Source organism: Pundamilia nyererei, unplaced genomic scaffold (assembly GCF_000239375.1).
Source record: "Pundamilia nyererei isolate P.nyererei 1_Seehausen unplaced genomic scaffold, PunNye1.0 scaffold00104, whole genome shotgun sequence".
NCBI lineage: Eukaryota > Metazoa > Chordata > Actinopteri > Cichliformes > Cichlidae > Pundamilia > Pundamilia nyererei.
This window is the reverse complement of record NW_005187505.1, coordinates 1322551-1345062: the sequence shown is the minus strand read 5'-3', so window position 1 is coordinate 1345062 and position 22512 is coordinate 1322551. Positions and strand designations below refer to the sequence as shown.

The following is a 22512-nucleotide window of genomic DNA, read 5'->3' as shown; positions in this document are numbered from 1 at the left end:
GAAGTTCTCTACGATGGATACAGATGACTACATTTTGCCTGTAACCATAGATGGGGTTTGCCAGGGCCCCACCCTAGAGTCAGGCTTGGAGGAGGGGCTCATTGACAAGTGCCTGGTGGCTGGACCCACTCAAATCAGCCGCACTGGCAAGACCTCCTGTAGATGACCCAGCACTCTTAGGATGGGCCATAGAGGTCTGGTGCAATGTGGCTCAAGCAATTTGTTAAAACGTTCTAGTTGATAGTAAACAATGATGGTAAACCCCGCAGATGTTGCATCTGTTAAGAATCTCCACAATATCCCTGCTGGGAGGTAGTCAGACTACACTTAACACAACTTCACTAACCTGATAAATAAACACATCTAATAATGTACATTTTCTGAATCAGCACGTTAGCTTCTTTTTGGCCTTTCCCCCGCTAATATGTGGTAAAATAAAGAATTACTCCTATCTGAGCCAGCTTTTTGAGTCAGGATTATGAGTACACTATCTGGATGCTGATCATGCTTTTCCACGTTAGCGCAGAATATCAAATACAAGAAGTATATTATGTGAACAAGTCTATGTCAGGCACAGCACTGCTACTTTTTAATGTTTTATATGCAAACTGCAACTTGATTAAATATAATAATTCAAAAAAATACTTAGTTGTCAACAGAGTTAAACCTTAAAAGTTGTATCCGGTTTAGTGTAAAGTTTAGACTTAGCAATTATCATTTAAAAGTCAGGCAACCACAATCCTAGCATAAGTAAAATAAAATAAAATGAACACACTGGAAAATTCCACATAAACAACAGTCAAGTGATTAAAGGTACTATTGTTTCAGAAAATATGTTATTTACCTGAAACAAAAGTTTTTTGTTTATTTGGAAACACTGGCCTATATAAAGCACTCAGAGACAAACCCAGAGCCCTGCTGGTGTTTGCCAATATTCTATTGATTGCTTATGACTGACTTTTCCATAGATGAACACGATATTTTATGTAACTGTGTGGTTTGATGGGACTGCTGTTCTCAGCTTGCTCACTCTGTGGGCTCAACAGAGTCACACGCAGACGTATTTTATTGTAGCGTTAGCTCGCTCCTCCTGAATATCTGCCTCTCTGTTGGCATTTGTATCAGCGTCTCATTTCTCTTTCTTATACATATCTGTCCGTCTCTTTTTCCTCACAGCTTTTTCTCCTGGTCCCCATAGATCTCCCAAACACTTTGGCTCTTAACTGCTCTCTCCCCCTATCTCTTTCTCCCACACACTCATCCACCATCTTACGTCTTCTCTCTGGTGTCTCCATAAGTGCCAGGCCGTAGCGTCCCTGGAGTGACCTTGGGGGGTAATGAGCTCCTGATCACGAGTCAGGAATCCCGGCATTCAACACCCAACCCATCACCCTCCCCTCACCCCATGTAACAGACACACAAAAAAAGAAAAAAGTCTACACTGCTATCGAATGCTCAGCCCACAAAGACAAATAGTATTGGAGAGGCAGGGCAGCAGGGCAGAGGTGCAGATGAAAAGAGCCTGGAGAAACTATTGCTTTAAGCTCTGAAATACAACTACCAGACCTCCAAAACAAAGTAAGTGGATTCCTTTTCGGGGTCTACACTTATTGATATGTAGCTTTTGGGGGGGTGATACAATGTTGAACTGATTAACAGAGCAGTAACTTGACGTTATCATTTGTATGACTTTTGGTCTTTCTGCTCACTCTGTATGTTTGGGATGGGATTTATATGGATTCAAGGACTGCTAGTATCCATCCAGCTTGTTTTCATATGGCTTTAAAACTTGGAATAAGTAAAGTTTTTGTAAAGTTGCAAAAAAATAACTTAGCAAAAGTTTCTGCTCCAAGCACAACACTTTTGCAATTGTGCATTTTTCTGATATTTTGCCTTTTGGTAAAAAAACCAAAAAACCCCCAAACAAACAATAAAAAAAACAAAAACTTCTGTAGACATGGTCCTAATTGATTCTTTGTTGTTCTTCCCATTTTAAGCAGATTTTGTCTTGAGGCTGTTGATAGGAGATAATAAACATATGAAAATATAAAAGACTATTAAGCTTAAAATGCTGAGAATTATAGCAGCAGATGGAAAAGTGGCTTGTAGACATACTGTGTAAACAATTGGAAAGACCCAGTAATCCAACAGCCATGGGCTACAGACTTTGCTGTTAAATCATTAACAGGCCCTCTTTCTCAGTGATTATACTTCAAACATCCATATGTTTTGTTTATTACTGCTATCAGCCAAATATGTGTTGGCCCAAATTAAGTCTGCCTGTGCGTGGGCACTGATTGAAGTGGGCTACTTTTTCCCAGGATGTCGTAATTTGGGTCAGGCCTGACTGGAATGACAAACCCAGAGCTGCTGTATTGTATCAGCACTAAGTGATCCAGAAGACCTTCTGCTTGCGTTGCCATGGCTTTCTTCAGCTCCGGTATAGCAACCCGAGTCAGACCAAACAGTGTTCCTCTCTGTCTTATGGGCATTCCTACTGTGGACAAAAGCTTTCTCTGGCTCATTCTTGCTCGAAATGAGGTGTCCGCTTCATTTCTTCAGAATCAACACATGGTGTGGTCCTAATGAAAGAGCAGGGGGAGATTAAACATGAAGTGGAGATGAGCTTGAGAAACCTGCTTTGGTCTGTAGGAAGTCAGAACACAATGTGGATTAAGCTGGATGATAGCCAGCAGGGGCAAACTCATAAAACTGCTTCATTTCTAAAAGAGTCCTGGCATTTTTTCTCCAAGATGGCCACTTGGAGGCCTTTAAGAGACATTTCACACATTCTGCCCTTTTTTCTTTTTTAAATGTTTGACCCCCAGACTTCACCACATGATGTCACCTATATGTCAATGTGTTTAAGCACAAAGCCAGTTCATTTCTTTCAGTATCCTTACAAATGCTTTGACGAGAAAGTTTTCCGTGAAGGAGCTGGAGCAATAAGGCATAGAATTACTCTGTTAGGGCCAGAGAAGTTCGCTCCAGGGGGGAGGGAACACTGTGAATGGAGCCAGTTCTCGTCTATAGGGCGCAAGTAAATGAGTGAGAGAGAGATGGAGAAAGAGGCTAGGGGGGTAAGGACATACACAAAGATCCTCACATTGAGTGACTGGTTTATTTTTGTGGGGTATGCACTGACCCCTAACATGTGGGATGTACAGAATGAGACTTGATGGGGTCCAGGGGCCCTACGGAGAAAGGGAGGAAAAGAAAGAAAGGGACTAGAAGAAAAGAGGAAAGGAAGGATGCCAGTAGAGAGGCCTGTCAAGGAACTGTCCTAATCATCAATCTCTAAAGACAATAGGCTAGAAGTAAGATCTGCAGTAAAGCAGAGCTGGAAAAAGCAATCATGTGACCCTTAAATGATTATTCTGGTGCCCACCTCTTGGAAGTAAATAAATCTGGTTAAAAAATCCTTCGTGTTTTAAAAAGTTAAACACGAACTATTAAATATTTCCAAAGGTTTGGTTATTACAAGTGGCAACAAAATAAATAAAAGCAGCAGAACTGAGGCATATTTGATTCACACTGCCTTATATGGGTAGCACTCTAGAACCACTGGACCCTACAGTTGACGCAAAGCAACCCATTACTCTGTTAAATTCTCCCTGCCCCTGTAGCAGGGATGAGATATTATCAACTTAGCCTCAAGATTAATTTTTTACCTCATCCTGTACTTTGGGTTCTCAGGCAAAAGTATTGGTTTGCTCACTATCAATCTTGTTGCTGACCACTCATTCTTTAATCCTTGATAGTTGCAAGTTAGTGCATTTAAACATTTAAATATTTGATAAACTGACTGTTGGGGCTCTGTGTGCGGGCAGGCGGAGGTGAGGATCCAAATGCAGGACTCGTGGAGACTGAATTGTAACTGAAAACCAGAGCTTTATTGCTGGTGATGAACAAAACATTAACTGAACAATGAGCGCTGAGAACGGAAACAAACAGGCACAATCTGAGGGTACAACACGTCACTGACACAACACGGGGCTAAAATACACTGAAGAAGTCATCGAGGAATTAGAGACAGAAGGGGAACACAGCTGGGAGGAATTAGACCTAACGAGACAGGGGGAGCGAAGCTAGAAACACTGACATAAGACATAACCCTTCAAAATAAAACAGGAAACAATTCACAAAGACACAGACTAAGAAACATGGACTTTACACAGAGGGAACACACGGGCAGAGAAGACTAAGCACAGAACTAAACCTAAACTAAACATGAGGGCATAAGAACAAAACCTAAGAACTAAACCTTAAACCAGAATAAACTGAAATGTAGATTTATAATAATCAAAACAGGATAACTAAAGAATCAGACATAAATCAGAATACAGAAGAATACCAAAAACATAAGAAACTGAAAATGCTGGGTCAAAGTGACACTGAGTAGAGAGCTCTTGCTATCACATTTCCTGAGTTTGTTGGTTGTTATAGCTTTTTTTCTGCAGTTGTGGCAATACAAAGTTACTGCAAAGAGCCCACCTTTTTGGTCTGTCAGGTTAATAATCAAGAGTGGAAATGCTGATGTTCTCACAGAGATGTCAAGCCAGCACCTCTTTCAATATAGGGAAGGGTGAGACAATCAAAGCTGTGTACAAAACCTCTAGGTTTGTAGGGGGGTTGGTCCCTGTTGTCTAAGGAAGCTCAATGAAAGCGCTATGAATGCTTTTTGTGGAAGAATTCAATTACACAAGCCAGTGTTTGTGTTTGTCCATAGTATAGAGGCATATTATGAATTTCTTGGTTTCTTTTTGATCAGAAGCAAGTTTTATCATCTGATTTAAAAAGGTAAAACTTTCCATCTTGCTATTTGTACAGATTTTGAAGTTTTTCAGTGAACCTTTGTGGCCAGCCTCTTTCTCTGGCATGCTGTTGGTTTGATCTAGTATTTGATCCTCTGAGAGCTAATGAAAACCTGAGGCTTTCCACTATAATCAGTTGGCTCATTAGTGTTCCACTCAGTCACAGAGCCACCCACGCACACTTACACACATGCACAAATACAATCTCTCCCCAGGCCCCTCAGTCAATGACTAAAGGAAAATAGGGCAAAGGTCATATGGCTGGGTGTGAAATTCTGTACTTGCTGAGGAAGTAAACATGCAGCTGTGATGTAAGACTTAATTGGATGCATTTGTGCAGCTGTGCTAGCATTGCTGGTATTGTTTTTACCTTGTGAGCCATGTATTTATCCTCATAGCAAATCATGGCATGCACTGTCAATAAAACACAATACAAATGTAATTTGAAGTGCTTTGGAAGGTGTTTTTTCACTTCCCTGACTGTCTGACAACAAATTGTGTAACCCAGCTTTGTCACAATCTTGTGAAGTCCTAAGCCAAATAGCACTCTTAGTTATGTTTGGTTGGCGGGAAAAACCAAAGCTCTGGGAGAAAATGCAAATTCACAGCCTTCACACCAATTCACACCTTGCTAGGGAATAAACCCCAAATCTGGTACTTACAACTGTAAGAATGTTTTTACGTGTGTGGCTGCTGCAGGTAAAGACAAGGAGCTCCAGAATTCAAGCTCGAGAAATGACGACTACCGGGAGTGCGCTGTACTGTCAGACAATAACATAGCCTAGCATCATTTCCCTCTGATTTTCTGTGCCCAACCAGATTGTTAGAGTGCCCCTACTCCAAGGCAACTTGGGTTCAACGTAAACATGAAACAGCCACTTCCCCGCTGTTTTAAAACCCCTGGTTTGCATTAGCCTCTGAAAGGGTCCAAAAATACAAACAAAACACACAACACCAACAAAATAATAAAAATAAAAGGAAGAAATTCTTCTCAGAGCGCTAAAAAAATGAGGATAGAACTGTATGAAACCCTCTTTTAAAGGCCAAGGGTCTCCAGATTACATGAATTCACTCTCCCCTCTAGAATTATTAACACTGTATTACAAACATAACACAATTTACAATGTTCACAAGGAAATAGTCCCAGTTTCTACTAGTCAGACCCCCCAAAATGGCCTTTGAATATGAAACCATATACAGTCTCTTCTTTGAAGGTGTAACTGTAGTGAGAAGGAGATAACTGCGGGGTTAAGCTGACCAGAGGTACAGGAGCTGGAGTGAGGAATCAAGTCTTGGGTTCACAAAAGCAAAGAAAATAGAAACCATGCCTTTGTGTCTAGGTGAAAGTGCGCGGGAAAAATACTGGGCTATGAGAAGGCAGCGCTTTCACATACAGCTGAACGAAGGCGGATGAACAACCAGGATGTCATCTGGATGGCAGGGTAACCCGTTCACCGCTGACTCACTTTGTTCTCGCCGTCGAGTCCGAAGAATGTGCTCAAACTCAGACCAGCAATGGGCAACATTAAGTGAAGTCGCTAAAGCCCTCCAAGAGACATGTTAGCTTCCAGCGAGGCAGCTAGCCAGAAAAGCACAGCTAAGCTTGGGTCTCACTCCAACTCCCCATCACCACGCTGTCTCCTTCCACGATGGCCTGCAGCACCAAACGTTGTGGCTACACAAGCCAAGCTTCCCGCATGGAGCGAAACTCCATCTAAACTTGCTGCAGTCGCAACTTCTTTTTTGACTGACCTCTCGGATCTCCTTTTTTGTCTCAGTCAAACCGTGAGACGTGTGAGACAGCTACTTCTCGGCGCCACACAAACACACACACCAGAGCGTGTACGTGGGTTCTCTATCTTTTTTGGGGTTTTCTTGCCTTACTCAGACAAGCCCCTTGAGGCACTATAAGGCGGCCCCTGACAATTTACATACATGTGCCCTTACATGTGTTTTGACCCAACTGTAATTCATAAAACAATGCAAAAGTAAGAAACTAAACTATATCTTCATTTTAGCAATTAAGTAATGACTCAAACAGGTTAAATATTTCAAGCAGTGTGCAAGATTGAAACCTTGAACAGATGTACTATATGTTTAGCAAATGTCATGTAGGGAATACAGTTCCTGAGGGTGCTCCCTCACTCACGGTTTTTGTGTGTACAGGCCTTAGAGTATGAAGCACAGGGGAATGGGTAGTGTTTGTATTCCTCTAATAAACTGAAGGATGATCTTGTCTCTCAGCACGAAGGGAAAGCTTGAAACTCAGGATTTTACAATAAACAGCAATACTTTAGTTGTAGTTACCACAAAGCTAATGTCAAAAGCACATTTATAACATCTAGATAATAGCACCAGTTTAGTAGTAATTCCTTGGAGACTGTGTCATTTTTTAATAATTAAAATCTGGTTATTCTGCAAATCTTTCTCTGTTGATAATAGGTACGGCAGAAATAAAAGTAAGCCGCATCACTAACTTTCTCTCCAGTACAGAACCTTGCTTAATGGCTCACAAAACCCTAAGGGGGCTATTAAATAACATAGAGCCAATACGTTGGCAAAGTTCCACCTAAATGCTATAATGTAAAGGCTCAATCAATGGAATCTCATTTTATTTAGAATGATTTTTTAGCTGCTTTGAAGCCAGAAGTAGATTTGCCAAGAGAGTTATTAGCGATATTATAATCGCTCCTATAGTGAGAATTTGATCCTTGCAAGCCATAAACTATGAAAGGGTATAAAATGAAGAAAACAAAAATCTGATATGGATGGGAGCAGGTTGCTCTTATGCGCAGGGATGCAGGAATTTGTTGTTCAACATCATGTGACCAGTGATGTTGAATGGAAAGTTAAATTGATTGTGAGCATCACTGTGGAACACCGTCTGCCACTTAGTTTCTCTATCCCAGTTGCACTGCTAATTGGATTGCTAATGGCAATGATGCACAGAGGTTAGACTCTTCTCTGATTAGAATGGTTTGCATTGTTTATCGTGAAATCTAACCACATTACCAGTGCTGTGATCACATGAGAGGGAGCCAGTTTTGTAAAATATATAATTCTCTTGAACTGACTCAATAAAATTATGTGTTCTTTTTTATGTGGATTTTTTTATTAGGCCAAATAGTGGTTACTTGGCTGCTTGAAGGGCAAAATTGTCAATACTTAACATAAAAATAATTTTAAACTGTTTATATAGTCTTCTCATGCCAAAGGGGGTTTCTAATCCTTGGCTAAATCTCAGCAGGTTTTAATCAGGCCCAGTGGAGAGTTTCTGCAGCTCTGGGATGTCTTTGTATTCTTACCTCAGGGTGCCACATTCTAGAGAAAGTATGTTTTGGAAAGTTAAATGCCTGTGATGGAAGGGGAGGGGATTAGATAGGCCCATGGTTACAAACACTGAGGATGGCTTTATGTCCACCTACCAATAAGTGATTAGATAGCAGGATCAGTAGGGGTGGAGGTGTTGTTACTTGCTCTATGTTAGTTTCTTACATCGTTGTTAATTTGAACAGAATTAAGCATCTTGAATACTTTTCTCAGGAGTTTCTTTCCACAAAGAGGCAATGGGAGATGGAGGAGTGAGAGGAAAGAGTAGAGTGGGATGGAATCTGGAGAAATCGAGAGAGGCGAGAGAATCATTAGTCATATCCATTAGTATTCCATCCACAGCTTGTGCTGTGAGACAGCCGGTCTGTCCAAACAAACAACCGGCAGAGGGGGGATGCCTCATTATAACTTCCCCCCTTTCTTCTCACCCGGAGTTCACATTCCATCTGACCATAAACACTAGGCCAGGGCTGTGACCTTGCCCTCTTTCTCCACTGGAGTTTAGAGATGTTAGTGGGGCTAGTAAAGCAACAATTCACATGCTGTTCAGTACATGATGATGACAGTACAGTACAAGGCTGCATCCTGTAAGAAGAAAGCAAAAACACAGTCTGAATTCCTGTTCTTTACCTCTTGGAGCAATTTAGCTTAGCGGCCTCTACAGCCTGATGCATTTATGGAAAGGACATCTTGAGACGTCTACTCCTTTCACCTATCTTTCCCAGTACTGTATCTAGACTTCACAGGTCCCAAAGGGAGCCCTGACTCTTAAGGGGCATGTAAACCTCTTGTGCTTGATGTACAGGGGCACTGAGAGGATATTTGCAGAAGACAGAATTGCTGCAAATACCTGCAAACAAAAAAATCAAATACAATACCTACGTAAAACATTCAGAGCCATATGGCAGGGGAATATAATTACCCAACAGATGGCATTTTTGTTTTTAACCCATTTGTGTCCACACTAGAATTTCATATAGAACTTGAGTCAGCCACAAATCCATTTAAATAGGTATAAAAATATTCATGGAAATCCCCCCAGTTATTCAGTGTAAAAACAATTAACAAACAAACTTAAGTAAGTCGAGTGGGAGAACATCCCTATTTTGCAGTGGATCATCATTATACATTAACTAAGAGTTGACCACTGTTTCTTCACTTTACAGAAACAAAAATGAAAGAGCAAATGTTCTTTTAACAACTTTTCTCATGAAATAACTCAAAAGGGGTGAGGGGAGAGGCAACCCGACTTATGCATACATATAAAACATAGACAACAGTAGCCCTCAATGGAACTGTAAATGTGAAGATTTAAAAATTAAAAGCTCTCACCAGTCCACAAATACTCTGAAAGCATCGATGGGATGCTGGAACAAGATGAATGCCAGCTCTGCAACAGCATAATCTAAATCATCAGCTGCAAATATCCCTGTTCCAGGCATCACTGGACACATTTGGAGGTCTGACATCGGAGCTGTTTTGGCAGTGTGAGGGAATGTACATAATTTTGGTACATAATTCTAGTTGTTGCTGGTAATTGTATGTTTACCAGTGAATCATTAATCATCAATCACTTATCAAGAACTGTAGCAATTATCACGATTACAAAATTTAAAAAAATTATTTAAAAAAACATATTTTAGAGGAGTGACATTAATTTTTAAAATTTCTACTACAGGGTATGTCAGTGTTACCAGTTCAGTCACCATGAACAGTGATTAAATTTTTTTTTTTGAGAATAAGGTATATCTCACTCAGAACACCTCTTCTCTTGTGCTTGGCAGCAAGATTGATGGTGGCCAAGTGCAGCAAACCAGACTATAAATAAAAATAAACCTGCACGTTAGAGATCAGAGATGTTTATAAAGAAGCACCTGGCTTTAGGGTTAATTCTCCCCCTTTCTCTCTGTGTTTGTGTGTACTCATAAACCTATCTCAGTGAGGACCAGCATGCATTTATTGCCAATGAAATGAGGACATTTTTGAAAATAGAGGACCTAACTTTTCCAATTTGCTTCAAAAAAAGCAGTTTGAGGGTTACGATGTGGTTTAACAGTCAAAGTTGGAATTGCGACATGGAGTTGTATATCAGATGCTTAATGCTCTTTCATTCAATGCTAATTCATTTTTTTTATATATTAAGCTATAAAGCTTTGGTTTAATGTAAATCTGATATGTGTACATGTTATATTGAATGTGAACTTCTTTTGTTATTAGACTTGTATTTTAAATTTGCCTTGAACAATGGATATGGCTGTTACGTTTATCCACTAACTGAGCTTCATACTTGATTGAGATTTTTAAAGTAAAGATTGTTAAACAAATCCACAGAATTGAGCTTAGTTGTCACTGGACCCTAGCTGGCCACTTGTGCATAATCAAGAAACATGTAGAGTTGTACTGCAGAGCCCGAGAACTTGACCCTAAGAATTACATTACAGCACCCTTTTTTGCAAGTCAATTTCTGAACCTCTGGCATTTGCCATTTGTACTTTGAAAAGTTCAGTTATGTACCCGAGTGACCTTTAAACATAATCATCAGAGAATATGGAGAAAATTAGACTACTGCCTTAATTTGAAAGGCCAATTTTCCATACACTGCAGTTATCGCTCATGCTTGGCTTGGGGATGCTACAGGCAACCAAACAGAGGAGCAAGTCACTGCCATGACAAGGACATGAACCTTCACTGGCTACAAACAACCTAACAGCGACACTAGCGGGAATTCAACCGGGTGTGTCTGCAGCGTGAATGAACCCCCCACCTCAACCCCGAACTCCATATTTGCATTCCTTAATTACTTAAAGTCATTACTTAAAATGCCTCTGAAAACAGTGATGTTTAATCTGCCATTGCGAACCAAAATGAATTAGTATACATTCGTTTTGTTCTTTTGTATGAAATTACACTTTTGGTGACTTTTTTTATATACAAAGATAAGAGAATTAGGTGAAAATTTGCTGGTGCATGAAATTCTCATTTAACTTTCCCGTTTCTACATTTATTTATTTGATAATGTTGTGTTTCTCAAAAAATAGAAATAAATAAACTAACTACTTGCCAAATATTTCTATTTTTATTATAGAAACTTGTCATTTATGTATTATTTCGCTGTATAAGCTCTGCAGAGACAACAACCTCTTACTGAATGATCTGCATGTCAGTTTTGGCCACTCGTTTTAGACAGGGTCAAACCACCTCGACTGCAATGGCTTACTTAGCAGATGTTAAAGAAAAAGAGTCCTAGCAGTAGTCCCACCACACTCCATTCATACACAAGGACTTGATGTCTTTTCTGACTGCTGCAATGCTTGGTGGCAAGTTGAAAGGTTATGTTTAATGCTCTGGGCTGTGACTGAAGGCAAGAGCCGCTCTCTCCCACCATGCAAACTCCTCTGACTCCCCTGCTCACCTCTTAACCCTACACCCATCCCACAGCCAAACAGAGCCTGTGTCACAGAAGGGCTGCTGGTATTTGCACAGCAGCTCTGAGTTGTGTTTTCACTTTGAATAGGAATGATTGGATCTGTCCATGCAGCAAAATGGGCTCCCTTATTTATTTGTAAATTGTGTCACATATAGCATTGCTGCATTTATGGTTTGGTAAATAAAGCTGTAGCAAATACTATTTTGTGCAGATGAATGTAGACAATGACACTGGTGGGCACACAGAAAATCTGGCGCATTGCATTCCTGATGGATGGAAATAGCTTACTGCAGAAGCGGGTTGATGGTGAAAAGGATGGATCTGTGAGCTGAACTTTAGTAAACACTGCATTGTATGTGTGAGCAAAAAGACTAAATGACTTTGGCAGGAAAATGGATAGCATTTTTAAAGGAGTAGAAATTGTATACATTTTCATTCCTTATTATCATAAAGTCCATGCCATTACTATGACTATAGATGTATGAACTTTCTTTAATATATGTGGACTATTAGTACACTGGGTTGGATAGTGTTGTAAACAACACTAAGACAGTAAATGACCTGAACTGAATGCTTTTCTTTTCAAGAATATTCTGTCACACAGAAACCTGTTTAGTTAAAGACTTTGTGATGAACTTTAGTGACATTCAGTTGGCTGAACCATCAATGGAGTGGTACACAAACAAGCTCCCACCGATTTTATTGTGGAATATATTAGGCAGTGTGGATGTTGCGTATTGAATTCCTATCATCCTCTCCAGCTAACGTCAGAGTACCTCAGGCGGTGGATATCTGTGATGCTGCACGTGCCCCCCTTGATGCCTATCCCAAGTGGTGGCATTTAACCTGTAAACATGATTATTTCTGCTGCCATTTTAATATGAGGGTCTTTGGGAACTAACTTGCTTTGCGTGCAAGTACAACTGACCATTCAAGGAAGTGTCGTTTTTGATACGTCCGTGTTAACTTCATTTTGCATCCCTTTATGCTGCTACTTGACATTCAAAAATAGTCCTAGTTCTAAGACTAGGGCTAGCTGTTCATCAGCATGCAGCTCACAGAAAATCTAAACAACAGGTTACTGAACGTAGTGCCTCATGTGTCACTGTTATGCTCATCACTTATTTGGCTTTGAATCACTATTTATTGTATTTATTATATTTACACATAGAAGTTTACGTTATTTACATGGTTATCAGGGTTGGTGATGGGTCTTTTAAGTACCTATTTGAAAAACTGGGGTTTCATCCATCTGGTATCAGAGATGTTTTAAAGTGTGTGTGTGCGTGTGCATAAGTCCGTGCGTGCCTGTGTGTGTGTGTTTAAATTTAGATTAGTAATTTTATTTTAATTCATGTATTTCTTTATTTAAAACAAGACTGTTCTGCTTATGTCAGACTAATGACAAGGCTTCAGAAACTCTGAAGAATGGATTTCCTTTTTCTCCTAGAAACTTAGCTTTGGGAAACAATGTTTGATCAAAGAAGTGCTACACATTAGCCAGCAACCCCCGTCCACCACCACCACCATTACCAATTTGATCGCTTTGTGCCAAATGGCCCAAAAGACAATGCAATCAAAGTGAAGGATTTGCTTTGGCCAAAAGTCATGTCCTTGACAGATCAGGGATGTCCAATCTGTGTCCATCGTGCATTCTCAGTAAATAACATTACCTCTGCTTCATCGATGGCTGGAAATAAGACTGTCACTGGGTTCTACGTGTGATTCGTTTCAGGTCATGTGGAGCCTGGCGGCATAGGAACTGGATGACACTATCATTACAAACTGGAGTGAACAAGATAAAACGGCTCTATTTCTTTGCTGCATGTTTCTACAAAATCTTTGGGTTCTTTTCATGGTGAAAGAAACAGACAAGTTTTATAATATGGCAACCACAAAAACATGACACTGAATGCACAGAACTGCTGTTGAATTATGTAGTCTCTTCCATCACATTTATATCTCCTGCCACACTTAACTTTCATCATTCATTCTTGCAATAAAAGCAAGACAAGATGAAAGAAAATTAATATGAAATGCCTTCTTAAAAGAGTTTATAAATTAGCACAGAAATGTCTTACTGTAGCAGCAAGCCAAATGCAAAGCACTGTATACTGATCGTTTTCAAAGCCAAATAAGCGGTGAACACACCAGTCACACGAGGCAGAACTTTAAAAGTTCACTTTGTTTTCAGCCTCAGAAAAGATAAACGGACTGTTTACGTCAAGTAACTTCTTGTTGAAGTGTTCTGTGTAGTGCTGAACAGATACTCCTTATCAGGAGTTGTTTTTGAATGCCAAGTGGCAGCATATAGGGATGAAAATGAAGTCAGTATGGACGTATCAAAATACTACTACAGTTCCTTGAATGTTCACTTCAGCTTGCACGAAATCAAGTTCATCCCCAAAGGCTTGTATTAAAATGCCAGCAGAAATAAACATGTTTACAGGTTGGCACTATAAAAGTTACTGTTATTTAAGATTAATTAGCAGATATCGTTATCTCTGTATAGCTGCAGCTTGATAACTCACACTTATGTCCAAATACAGTAATTTCTTGGTCCTAAGTTGGTAGTTGCTATAATGCTTCTGCTGAGACTTCAAAAACCAATGGGTGACATATCTTCTGTCAGTCTTACACACATAAACTAAATACTTAAGTATGTTCACCGGCTTGTCCCCAACTTTCTGGTTACTTTGAAAGAGACGGTGTGAATCAAAACAGTCTTTATAATCCTGGTTTCTATGTTAATGTGAGAAAATGTTTGTATAGTCTTTCCCTGTTTCAGATATTTATGTCCATTATACACAAACAATACAGAGATAATTTTAAGATTATTGTTATAACTAAATGTTTGTGATGTACTCATTGATATAAACATGACTTGCAGGGAGTATTTATTTATTTACGCCAGTGAGAAAACAAAGATTAGGTAAAGTTTTCATATGTAAGAATCTCCTTGCTTTGACAGCACATTTTCTCAAAGACCGGAGGGGAGTTTGACATGTTTGAGAGCTTCTTGCAGATGGCGGGTATTTCATGCTTGTTTCACTGAATAAATTTTGATGGGCTGCTGTGGTCCAGACATCTTTTAACTGTCCCGACAAGCCTTTGTTCTTTTCCTGTTTTCATGTCTGATCCCCAACAGCCCACAGGGGAAGCTCTGTCGGCTGTGCGCTGCAAACCTTTCTGTTTGATCAACTTCTAACATATTTGAACAATTTAGGCAGGGATGAGGGCAGGTAATTCAAAGCCTGCCATAAGAGTGTTATGGGGAGATGAGAAGACACACGGGTTCACAAAGAGCAGCGAAGATCTGTTTTCTCGTTTCTGCGCCGCTGCATGCTCCAAAACTACCCATCAACGTGGAGGATATTCTTAAATGAACCCCTAATACGGCTGACATCTTCCATCTACAAAAAAATGATCCTATCTCCCTCAAAAAGCATCTCTACCCTTCCCTTGCTTTTCTTCAGGCAATAACTTATTTTACCCAGAAGAGGCCAGTGTGTAGTTGATGAGGTCATCCACTCAATATGAGAAATACTGTACACACACAAAAAAGGTTTTTAAACACCTTCACATGGAGGTCAAAGTAAAGAGACAGAGCCGTGGATATAATTTAGTCCAGAAGCACAGTGAGGAAATCAATGGAACACCGAGCAGCAGGAAACAAAGATGCACATACTGTCTGATGGTGAGTTAAGGTAAATGATAAGGCCATCCCCACCATTGTTTGAGTCAGAAACCGAGTGAGCTGGAGAAGAAAAGCGCTGTTCAGTATTGCCATGAAAGGGCATTGATAGTGGGTGTCATTAAATACAGTTACTGCAAGAGAGGTCAGACCCATTATAGATAGATCATGAGAGCCCTCTACTGACAGTTAAATCAAAAGAGACCAGTATCACCATCACAGCAGACTCTCCAGTTTTTTCCCCCTCCTGTGCATTAAGAAGGAAAATAGACTTTATTGAATATGCATGATTATTTTCTGTGGCTGAACCATCTGAAATTAGTTATGTTCTTCTCATCATGTGGAGAACTCAGAAATTACGATCATCATTTAGCTCTAAAAATCCTAATTCAAACGCCCACCTGCTGTTCGGAGAGAAATGTTGTAAAGATTTAGTGATCTGAAGGGAGGCGTGAAAGAGATAAAGATAACAGTGGGAATATGCTAAAAATTTTAATAGCCAAGAGAAGTGACCCCTGATTGATGCTGGAGCCTTTAAGACGGAAGTGTAATTTTGCAAGGGCTTTTTACAGATGTGCTGCATTGTAAACAATTATATTTTTCTAACTCTATGAGATAAAATCTTACATAATATATTTTCTGTTGCACCAAATGTGACAGATTTTGCAATTAGATTGTAGTGAAATCATATCTCTGTTGCAGAGGTACTCATTAGAGTAAGTGAGGCATTTAGACATTTAAATCACAGTTTAACGCAATTGTTCATTACTTTTTCAACACATTTGAATCCCATATAAACTCGGAGAGGAGAGTAAAGTTGAGTCAAGGTTTATCTCAACTCCAACTGTCCATCTTTCAGCTTCGGTCCAGCCACAAGGGGTAATTGAGTAAGGAAAAATTTTTAAAACTAACAAACAAACAAACATTAAGAACACACTGCAGGGAGAAACAAAATCCCCCACCAAAGCAGCAGAGGAACACTGTTATTCAACGCTGCGCCTTAAAATCTCCTGGGAGCAACCTGTTACTGAATATTAACCAAGCAAATATTCTAAACTTGAGATGAGATCAGGCAGACTGTTTGCATGCATGTGGGCTAATTAACAGTGAAATCTCCATTGTATGGAGGGTCAAAGGGTCACTGATAGATTGTCTTTGGAAGAAAGTGGTTGAAAATAACAACTGATTGGCTTCTGCTAAAGCATACAGGTTAGTGGTTAAAAGACCTAAACTTACTTGCTTGCAGTCATCCCTGAAATTGGACAGATATTGAAGTAATGGTGCGACGTAAAGGGCTGTAGAGACCGACTATTACTGTTATTTTAAAAATCAATAGGCTATTTTTTTATGCACCACTTGTGGGGGTTTGGCTGGTTGTGGATGTGTGACGTGCATCTCGTAGATGTTGGACTGCAACTATTCCTGGCCCGCTGCTGCTGTGTGATCAGAGGTGAGACTCAGCCTGGGGGGAAATTTACAAAAGTATGCCTTTGTGAGGCTTTCGTAATGTGCAGTCAGGCTTTGTTCCATTGCCACACAGAAAGGAAATCATCGGGGCTTCAGGAAAACAAAGAAACCATATTGTGTCTTTGTTGTTCACCTGCACTTTTAATATCTATTTCAAGAAGGCAGAAGGAATACACATAAAACGCTGCTGAGTCACACTATGTGGGCTCAATGAGAGTACCATTTCAACTGCGGGCGGTCTATCCTTCAAGCTCGGGCCCTCTACCAGAGGCCTGGGAGCTTGAGGGTCCTGCACACTATCTTAGCTGTTCCTAGGACTCCGCTCTTCTGGACAGAGCTCTCCGATGTTGTTCCCGGGATCTGCTGGAGCCACTCACCTAGCTTGGGAATCCCTGCACCTAGTGCTCCGATTACCACTGGGACCACTGTTAACTTCACCCTCCATATCTTCTCGAGCTCTTCTCTGAGCCCTTGGTACTTTTCTAGCTTCTCGTATATATAGCACAGACTGTATATATTCTCCCATGTCTATGGCAGAAGTGTGACACTGAGATTGTAAACGCAACAGTACATATTCAAAAAATGGTGGGAAGAGCTGTCAGAGCTGTCCACCACAATTTGTTTTGCTAAAGTGAATAAACACAATCCACCCACACTTTCCCTGTTATTGTCTCGCGTCGATGTCAGACAGTCAAAACCTCTTCATCTTGAGCAAGTCTCAGTGACAGCACACTTTAAAATGACTTTCAAGCTAATGTTGCACCATTGTCACCACAGTTTCCCTCCAGAGGCAAGATGAGAGCTGCAAAAATGCAAGAGTAGTAAAGAGGAGAGCAATAATGAATCCCTTGACAGTTTTGCTCACATCTTCACCCCTAACTTACTCACAACAAAAAGTAATGCCATCCAGAAAATAAAATAGAAAATGCCAAATTAAATCAATAGTGTAAAAGTAGATTATTCTGTCTTGGACTTTGCCACAGCTAATAACACAGCTAGCGACAACAGAAGATAGCCTTCTCCTGCATCCTGTGACGCACACTCAACAAAACTGATTCAAAAACTTGTTTAATCAGCCTGTTTGCCAAAATCTCGCCAGCACTGTGCTGCAATATGTTTTGGATAAACATAGCCACCAAATAATGCGTGTTATGTTATGTTCTGCTGGCAGACAACAGTACATATCCAGTGCTCTTGCCACTCATTTTTTTCTTTCTAACAGCTGATCTTGATGCTCTGTTGTATTACAAGGATAGTTGGTAGCATCACAATATAGAAGATTTTACAGATTGGCAGTAATATCTAACTTATGAGTTTTTTTCAACGAACATGACACATATGCTAATATACTGTTATCTCTATTGCAATGCTATTAAATTGCTTATTTATTATATTAAGGCTGCATATTTATATTTCATACCTATCCTAACTCATAAGCAACAAAGTAATCTGAATTACTAGAAGGTAAAACAGTGAACACTGTCACGTTTTATGGCACCAAAACATATTTACCCAACTCAGCCTTACTCCTGGGAATATGCAAATTTGTACCAATGTTAAGTGTCAAACTCACTAAATGAAACGAAAAAAAAACTGTGTGCAGTGCAGCTATGAAGTAATAATCTGTGACATTTTCATATAAATAAATTTGATTTCCCCCTTCATCCGCTTCAACTTGTGAAAAGCGTTGATTTAATGCTCTCAACAGCTCTCACCTGTTGAGGTAAATTTTCCTGGATGTTTGATAACAATCCAATCAGGTTTTAGGTTTCTGGCTTGTTTGATAAAAATGGAATAAGTTCTAAGTGAAAGAGAAGCATCAGCAAAAGAACATATGAAATTAGACGGCTGCACATCTCCGGTAGTCAGTTTGAAGTTTATATAACTCTCTGTCCATACTGGACCTATATAAAATATAATACAACGTGCATATAATACAATAACAGTCGCAAAAAAGTTAATAAAATTACACCTTGAGATGAGTGTTGTTGTTTTGAACTGGTACTATAATAAAGAAATCAGAATGAATCAATGCAGCAGAAATAAACATGTTTACAGTCTTAGACCCCCCAAAAATTCTATAATTTCCTTTCTGATTTTTTGCTTCATCAAAACTTTTTTTTAGTTATATCTTAAAATTATGCTTAATTTGTTTATGCGTGTGTGTGTGCGTGTTAGTTTTTGCAATCACCTGACAGATAATATTGCTTGGTGCATCACTAACTGTATTAATTGGGTGTTCAAGAAGACTTTTTGGTAAGTTTCATGAAATAATTTTATTCGTATGCCTTACTTAAGTCACACAGGGCAAGAGACCAATCTGTGACACCCTGCCAACGTCAGGTTGCTGGAGACTGGAAGCATGACTTTGACTTTGAACATTCTTCATTTCCGGTTTGCGTCACACTTTCTTGGATTTCACAAACCTCCAGTGAATAGTTGACGAGTGTTTTCAGACAAGTTTGCATCTTTTATACAAACTGTAGGCGAGTGCAACAATTAGCTAACCATCAGCTAGCAACCAAAGCAATCACAGATTTTACCTGTAGCTACAACAAGCAGTTAGGGAATACACATTCTTTCCCAGTAGCCTGTTGTTGCTAGGGTGTCACAGACAGGTCTCTATGCCTGTGTGACTGGAGCCTTACATAGCACTAATTAGCAGGCACCTATATAGTCAACAGATGAACTTTGCTTACCACGCTTGCTAGTGTTAGCTAATATCTAAGTCTGCTTTTCTTTAAATATTGTCACATGATCTGACTCTATAAAACCAAGATAGTCTGGGCATGTTACCATACTGAGTGTTTGCATCCAATTTTAATCATAATCATGTGACTTCTTGAATTATGGCTAAAAAATATTTGCAAAATCATGGTGACTTTTACCTTTGAATGCTACATCAGCTCATTCTTGACTCCAAAGACATATTCATTCCAAATTTGAAGCCATTCATCAAAGGTGATCCTCAGATAGCTTATGAATGAGATCACAGTGATCTTGACTTGTGGCCTTAAAAATCAAATAATTTCATCCTTGAGCCAAAGTAAGTGTTTGGCCAAATTTGAAGAAATTCTCTTCACACATTGATGAGAATTGAATGCAATTACAGAAGCACTTCCGTGCTTGACAGCAGAAGTATGGCAAGAAAAGACGTTTCAGCACTCAACTATATTGACTGTTTTACTATTTGTGGCTCTCAGTCTGGTTTTAATCCCAGTAACTCTTAGTCGTTGAGCATGTTGTTTTGACCATAATGCGGTGCAGGAGCAGCCGGTGTAGAAATAAAGGTAACAGCGGGCTTTATCTCTCCACCAACGGCTGTAAACCTGCTCCCTCTCAGCCTCACAGTGTGATGGCTGGTTTGGGAAAAGTGGGTGGGAAACCTCTGAGGGGAAAGGTTGGTGTGTGTGTAGGTGGAAGATGTAGGTTATCTGAGACTAGAATCATGGTTAGATCCAGAGATGAGCAATACCTCCTTCTTTGGCATGTGGCAAATAGTACATAACCGTGTGCTGAATTCGGAGTCCTACTGTATGTGCCAAGCTTTCAGCCTACGGTCATTATTATTCAAATTACCTCAAGAGCCAGACTGCACAAGGGAAACACGTCACTTCTTGGCATCACACAGCCAACAGGAGGTTCTCAAAGGAGATGATACATCTGTTCCGATTCGTGATTATCTGTGCATTCAAAGATGCCTCTGAATATACTGATTATATATGTGAGATTCCCAACGGTCTGAAGGGGTCTATGTTTATTTTTATAGAAAGGACAGATTTAACAATTATGGGGAAAAAATTTAACTGGCAACACAAAGTCAAGAAATATCATTTTTTTGTAGCCATTTTTGAGACAGTGGGATGGAAGTGTACGATGGGATTATAATAAGTAACTAATAAAATAGCAATATAAAAAAACACATTAGGTTGTGCTAGTTAGGATCAGTAGGATTAGATAAAATAGATTTGGTGTTGCTGTACGAGGTTTTGGAATAAAATGAAACTTTTTATCATAGAAAATGGGATTTTATATGTAACAGTTTCTATGGTGGCTATGCAAAATAAAGGAGTTTGGTATTGCTATGATAAACTTTCTAAATCTTTTAAGACCTGAGATTGTTTCTTGCAGTATTGAAAGACCAAATTCAAACGGATTAAAGTTAGCCACTGTGTGGGTGATCAAAGAGTTCTTCTGCACATTGGAGTACTTATGAGCCTGTTTTAGAATACACTGAGTTTGGATATTTCACTTTTGACTTTTCCATTACTGTTGTTTAAAAGCTTTTTACTTCATTCTGCAAGGTGGACAGACAACAAACCAGCCATCGTGGTTTCAGACTGGTTATGCCTTTGTTGGTTAGGACCTCTGTCAGCTCACTGAGGTGATTCGTTCTACCCACAGAGGCCTTGTAGAATAAATGGATTGCGTTCACTGCTTGTATGTATAGCCTTATCCAGTCCAGCTGACAGTGTAGCTTGGTGAATGTTAATCAGATCTTTAAGAGAGCAAAAACTCTCTTAAAGGGTTTTTAAAATATATTTGTTGTGTTTTGTTGATGATGAGAATGTCATATTTGCATTGGCTGTGCTTTCATATAGGTTGACATGCTTGTGAAACTTAGCTAGTATTTTGGGGCAAGACATTAAAGTTATATATGTTTTTTACTGCAGTTTTGTATGTTTGTTTTTTATGGGGATTACTTCATAGCAAAAAAGTAAATGCTGATCTAGTATCATGGTGTATCAGCAGTAAAATAAAGTATTCGTGAACTTTCTAGTGTATGTACAAAAAACAACCATGAAAAGTTTAATTAGATTTCAAAGTTATTGCTTTCTGTTTAGGTGCAGACTTACATGAACATTTCAGCAGTCAGTTTTAGAGCCAATTTTAGACTATAGTGTAAAAAACAACAAAAAAAGCCATTTACTGTCAAGTAAAATAAATAAAGTTCTACAAATTATGATGCATTGAATGTAGTTAACTGTTGAAAATGGCCAGACCTGCTTATTACCCCACTACAATTCCAAGGTTAAAACATTCTGTTCCTAGATAGCACATAATAGCTAAGCATAAAAAAGAACCTGCTCTCTCCTTCTGATGTTTATTTCGCTATTCACCACTTTTCTCATCATCACTTGCAGATTACATCAATAAATCCATTATTTCAGCACACTTTGCAAGGTCAGGAAAAAAGAAAAAGAAAGCAGTTTTCTTTGTTTTGGTGCACTTTCTCTGCAGCACTGATCATGTTTTTCTTTCTATCCATGTTTAAGCAGGTTTTTAAGTATTAGATGCAAACAGTCTGAGAGCATGCTTTCAGTGGTGATGGTAACTGCTACCTTTTCCATGGATTGAACCAGTCATGCTGCTGCAGCAAAGATAACTTTCAAGGTTTCTATATAAGTTATATGATGCCATGGTTGCAAAAGAATATAATGGCCCTTCCCGATAGCCTGCCCCATCCTCCCCCTTTACTACGTAGAAATATTGACATCTGTGAGGTATATGGATGTAAGGGTTTCAAAACAGAAAACTGAATATTTGAAGCTTACTCAAAAAACCCTTAAAAACCCACTGAAGGACACACATTGAAAACTTTATTTATAAGTCCATGTCTCTGCCATATACCATAATACCATATTGCCGTACTATATTATCAGATTTCTGTTCTGCTTCCTTCTCCGAACGTTAAAACCTCTTATGTGCAATGCTGCATATAAATATACAGTGGGGCAAAAAAGTATTTAGTCAGCCACCGATTGTGCAAGTTCCCCCAC

The 22512-nt window shown here is 39.4% G+C and overlaps 1 protein-coding gene across 1 annotated transcript in view; it reads left to right on the top strand.

Moving 5' to 3' along the window:
* The first annotated feature begins 1408 nt into the window (after nt 1-1408).
* Nucleotides 1409-22512, top strand: part of ptn (pleiotrophin) — a 54131-nt gene continuing 33027 nt past the window's right edge. Inside the window, exon 1 of the mRNA XM_005740830.2 lies at nt 1409-1578. The gene's annotated coding sequence lies outside the window, so the exon portion shown is untranslated. The remainder of the gene's footprint in view (nt 1579-22512) is intronic.